Source organism: Zingiber officinale, chromosome 3B (genome assembly GCF_018446385.1).
Source record: "Zingiber officinale cultivar Zhangliang chromosome 3B, Zo_v1.1, whole genome shotgun sequence".
Taxonomy (NCBI): Eukaryota; Viridiplantae; Streptophyta; class Magnoliopsida; order Zingiberales; family Zingiberaceae; genus Zingiber; species Zingiber officinale.
Genome location: NC_055991.1, coordinates 58153147 through 58159146, shown reverse-complemented (window position 1 = coordinate 58159146; position 6000 = coordinate 58153147).

Here is a 6000-nt window from a genome sequence, read left to right as displayed (position 1 = left end):
GTACAAGATCACAAGTTCTTCTGTTCGAGTTTTATCTAAAGCTGCACACCAAGGCTTCTTTTTATAGCCTCTACAAGACTGATCTAGATCCTCGAACCTCGGGATCAGATTTGACCCGAAGCAGATCGGTCGACTGATCCCTGGTTCGGTCGACCGATCAGATGACCTCCACCTCATCCGATCCGCTCGCTCCGCTTCGATCTGGTCAACTTCTATCCTATGTTCGGTCGACTGATAAACAGGTTTGGTCGACCGACCAGCTACTCTGACACAGTCCAGCCAGCCTGATCCAGTCGACGCCCAACCTTGGTTCGGTCGACCGATCCCTAGGTCCGGTCGATCGATCCCCTGGTCGAGCCCGGTCCAACCTCTGGAAATCTGTTCTGCTGGCTTGGGGGTTCGGTCGACCGATCCCCGAGGTTCGGTCGACCGATGCCGGTCAGTCTTAACCCTGCATAAAAATATTAGTTTCCTGCAAAACAGAGTTAGAACACAAACGATAATATAGAAATAAATTTGACAGTCTCCAGATTGTCCGATTTCGACTTTGGATTTCCTTCCGGAAACCCTAGGTCGAACCGACGCCTACTGTTTCCTCTTCCGGGGAACGTGTCCTCACCTACTCCACTCAGGAGATTTTACCTTTGCTCAGCGTCCAATCCGATGCTTCCAGTCTTCATGCTGGACGTCCGGTCCACGACCCGTCCAGACTTCTACCCAGTTCACGACACCAGGATTTCAACCTAAGGTTACCGCCCCCTAGGATTTTTTCCCGAAGGTCCGATCCGCCAAGACTTTCCGCATAGGGTTACCACCCCCTATGACCTAGGGTTACCGCCCCCTAGGATTTTCTCCTTGCCTAACCGCAGCTAGGACTTTCCTGAAACACTCAATCATACACATTAGATAACAATTAAACTTAACTTTGAATTCCTTTGCCATTATCAAAACTTGAGTTCGATCGTCGGATGCTTCCCGCACCAACAATCTCTCCCTTTTTTATTATGGCAACCGAAATTCAAAGTTAAGAAAAAAATACAATAAAGATCAGTATAAATTAGCACAAGCATAAATAAGCACATTAAGACTCCCCTTAATAGAAGCTCCCCCTTAATAAATTTTTTTTATTTTGAATTTTTAATTTCCTTTGAATTTTCTTATATTCTCCCCCTTTGCCATATATCAAAATAAATAAGAGAGAAAAAATGAGTATATAAGTAAACACTTAGCTCTTTTAAAATAAGTTTTCTTGTAAATATTTAGCTCTTAAAAGTATGCTTTTAAAAGATTTAGAAATAATTTTCAAAGGATTTTAAAATAAGTTTTTGGATTTTCAAATGATTTTTAAAATGTTTTTCAAATAATTTTTAATAATTTTTAAAATGTTTTTCAAATAATTTTTAAAGAATTTTTTAAATAAATTTTAAAGAATTTTTAAATAATTTTAAAATTGTTTTTCAAATAATTTTTAAATAATTTTTTAAATAATTTTTAAAATGTTTTTCAAATAATTTTTAAAGAATTTTTAAATAATTTTTAAAATGTTTTTCAAATAATTTTTAAAGAATTTTTTAAATAATTTTTAAAATGTTTTTCAAATAATTTTTAAAGAATTTTTTAAATAATTTTAAAATGTTTTTCAAATATTTTTTAAAGAATTTATAAAATGATTTTTAAAGATAAAGGTTGATTGGGTTTAGTTGATTTTAATTAAATTTGCTTAAATTTTGAATAATTTGAACTTATTTGAACTTAGATCCATCTCACCCGATTCTAAGTTATCAATCAGGTAATCTTAAATAATTTTGTGAGATGGTTATCTTTAATTTAGGTTATTTCTAAGGATTAATTTATATTTGAGTTAAACTTAGATTTTCCAATTAGTCAATTAAATATGTCTTTCCATGATTGATTCCCAAGTCAGGGTGAGGCTCTAGGCCTTCTTGGGTATGACATCATCCACCCCTTCCTAGATAGAATCGTTCAAGGAAATATATATATTTAATTTTCTTTTTGAAACTCCTAGATTTAACTAGCAAGTGTAAATTACGCCTAGATCCTTAAGTTATTCTAGTCTAAGCATGTATATTGTAAGGAAAATAAATAAACAAGCATCAATCAATTGTATCTATTTATTGAGATAGTTTTTCTATTAGCTCCTCCTGGTTCATAGCCTTAATATGGTCTATCAAGGAAATGGATCTGATCCTTGGGGACCCAATAGTGACCAGGTCCAACTTGATTAACCAAGTTTGACTTGGGGACCCATGCTTGAATTATGTTTCTATGATTTCTATTTACTAGAGATAGATATGATTTATACTTACTTTTGGTTCTGAATCCAAGTCCGGATTTGTTGTAAACAGCTCACTGTTTTCCAAGAATCAGATCCAGATTCTTGGAACCCAAAGTGAACCGTTCCAACGTGTTTTTGAGTTCTTTAATTTGAGTTTTCAAATTGGAATTTTCTTCCACAAGTTGTTTGACTTGAGTTGAGTTTTCAATTTGAACTGGCTCATTTAAAAAATTCAAGTCAGTCGCCTCCTTAAGGGATGTTACCTCCTTTTGGAGTGACTTGACCTGAACGTTAGATTTAGTCAACTTTTTTAATAAATAGGGAACTAAATTTTTTAAATCGTCTAATTGAGTTTCGGTGAGTAAGGCACTTACAGTGGGGTTTGGATCTTCGAATCCGTTGCTTTGCTCAAACTCGGTTTCTGATTCGTTCTCGGCTTCAGTCTCGGACTCGGTCTCAGTTTCGATGATGTTTGCTTGCACTGGTAATGTGAGGAAGCTCTTCGGTTCTTCTTGATCAGTCTCGGATTCGTCTGACGATTCGGACCAGGTTGCCTTCAACTCCTTATTTTTGCGTTGCTTTTTGTTTAGACAATCCGGCTTGTAGTGCCCCTTCTGGTTACAGCCGTCGCAAGTGACTCTAGTCTTGTCCTTTGTGTTCGTTTAAGTCACCTTTATCGACTTGCATATCTTCCGTACGAACTTTATCAGTTCGGAAGTTACTTCATCTTCGTCCTCTATGTCTGATTTATCTTTGGACTCTGGTTTGGTTTTGCACCTTGATGTCGGTTCGCGCGTTCTGCTAGTACCTGCAACAAAAGCTATACCCTTTTCGACCGAGCGTGTATTAATCTGCTCATGCAACTCGAATTCAGAAAACATTTCATCTAATTTAATAGAAGAAAGATCCTTAGAAACCTTGTAAGCATCTACCATGGATGCCCACAAGGTATTCCTTGGAAAGACATTTAAGGCATACCTTATGACGTCCCTGTTCTCCACCTTTTGGCCGATCGCATGAAGCCCGTTGAGTAGGTCCTGGATGTGTGCATGGAGCTCGCTGGCCATCTCACCTTCCTGCATTTTAATATTGTATAATTTGTTGAAAATTAAGTCGCGCTTACTTACTTTAGCATCGGAGGTGCCCTCGTGCAGCTCGATTAGTTTGTTCCACAACTCTTTTGCACTTGAGAATGGTCCAACTCTGTTGAGTTCTTCTTTTGAAAGTCTGCATTGTAGCATGCAGGTTGCTTTGGCATCAGCTTCCACCTTCATCTTTATTCTAGCATCCCAGTTGATGCAGGAAACTAGTTCTCCGGTGCCGTCGCGTGGAAGTTCGAGACTGGTCTGGATGATAATCCACATCTCGACTTGCGTCTTGAGATGGTATTCCATCCGATTCTTCCAATAAGAAAAATCCTCGCCGGAGAAGAGTGGCGGGCGGACTGTGCTAAAGCCTTCTTGGAGGGCCATTTTAAACCTTGCACACAGAGAATACGAAAACAGAATATCCCAGGACTTGATCCTGGATTAGCAGTGCGGTATGGAATTAAAAAAAAAAAAGAAAAGTGAGCTCGAGTGGTGTTGCACCGACTTCGAGCAAAAATCAATTCGAACAAAAAGATAGATCGGAATATAGTAATTATACTAATTTTGATCGACTCCGAAAAATTTGAAAACACCACGAAAAATTTGCTTGACTGGTGGTTGCACCAAATCGAAGCGACCCCGCTCTGATATCAATTGTTGGATCGAGAAGCGCTAGAGGGGGGGCGAATAGTGCTCGTGGCTTTCACTCATTTCAGATTCGTAAAATACTCGAGAAGTAGCAGCGGAAATAGATAAAATAACAAACACACAGAAGACTCCAAGATTTACTTGGTTCGGAGCCTAGGGTGACTCCTACTCCAAGGCCCGCGATCGTTGATCGCTTTCGGTGGGCAACAACTATAATATCGCAAATCTTTTACAAGCAAATAAGTGCAAGTATTAAACTTTAAAAGATTATACCGACAAATACAAAGATGAACAAAGTGGTTGTCGATTGTCGGAGTGGCAGAGTCTAGTTGAAGCTTTTCGGAGCAGTGTACAAGATCACAAGTTCTTTTGTTCGAGTTCTTTCTGAAGCTGCACCCCAAGGCTTCTTTTTATAGCCTCTGTAAGACTGATCCAGATCCTCGAACCTTGGAATCAGATTTGACCCGAAGCGGATCGGTCGACCGATCCCCAATTTGGTCGACCGATCAAATGGCCTCCACCTCATCCGATCTGCTCGCTCCGCTTCGATCTGGTCAACTTCTATCCCATGTTCGGTCGACCGATAAACAGGTTCGGTCGACCGACCAGCTGCTCTGACTCAATCCAGCCGGCCTGATCCAGTCGACGCCCAACCTTGGTTCGGTCGACCGATCCCTAGGTCCGGTCGATCGATCCCCTGGTCGAGCCCGGTCCAACCTCTGGAAATCTGTTCTGCTGGCTTGGGGGTTCGGTCGACCGATCCCCGAGGTTCGGTCGACTGATACCGGTCAGTCCTAACCCTGCATAAAAATATTAGGGGACGTTTGGTTTAGGGGAATAGGAGTGGGGAATGAGAATGAGAATCATTGATTGTCATTGTTAATGTTTGGATTATAGGTATAGGAATACAAATAAGGGAATGAATCCTTGAAATTGGGTAATGACTCATTCCTATGTACCTCCCCTTCAATGAGTCATTACCCTATTTTCATCAATCAAAATATTCCTTATTCCAAAAATACCCTTGACCTAAAACTAAAATTTTCTTCCTTAATATCAAATATCAAAATATATTTATTTATTTTTTCTTTCATATCACTTCTCTCTCCTTGTTCTCTCTCATCATATTTTCTCTCTCATCATTTTATCACACATTTTCCCTCTCCCATCACACTCTCTTTTTTATTTTTTTTCTCATCACACTTTCGCTCTCATCACACTTTCTCTCTCCTCAATCTTTCTTGTCACACTCCCTCTTTTTTTCCACAACACACTTTCTCTTTCATCATACTTTCTCTCTCCTCAATCTCTCCCATCACACTCACTGTCCTCTTTTTTTCTCATCACACTTTCTCTCTCATCATACTTTCTCTCTCACCATACTTTCTCTCTCCTCAATCTCTCTCATCACACACTCTCTCTTCTTTTTTTCTCATTATATTTTCTCTCTCTTCATCCTCTCCCATCATACTTTCTCTCACATTGTATTTTCTCTCTCATCTTCTCTCATCATGCTCTCTCCTATCACACTCTTTTCTCATTTTCTCTCATCACACTTTCTCTCTCTTCATTCTTTCTCATCACACTTTCTCTTTCATCATACTTTCTCTCTCAAAATTCTCTTTTATCATATTTTTCTCTCACATTCATCTTTCTCTCACATCTAATTTTTTCTCTTATTTTCCTTTAAGGGTAAAAAAGGAAATTTTGATTTATTCTGATAGAAAATATGCAACTAACCAAACATTGCTTTTAAGAGTGATATCCATGCTCATACCCATTCACATTCCACAATACAATGATTCTCATTCCGATTCCTATTCCTAGGAAAGAACCAAACCCCCCCTTAGTTTCCTACAAAATAGAGTTAGAACACAAACGATAATATAGAAATAAATTTGACAGTGTCCAGATTGTCCAGTTCTGACTTCAGATTTCCTCCCGGAAACCCTAGGTCGAACCAACGCC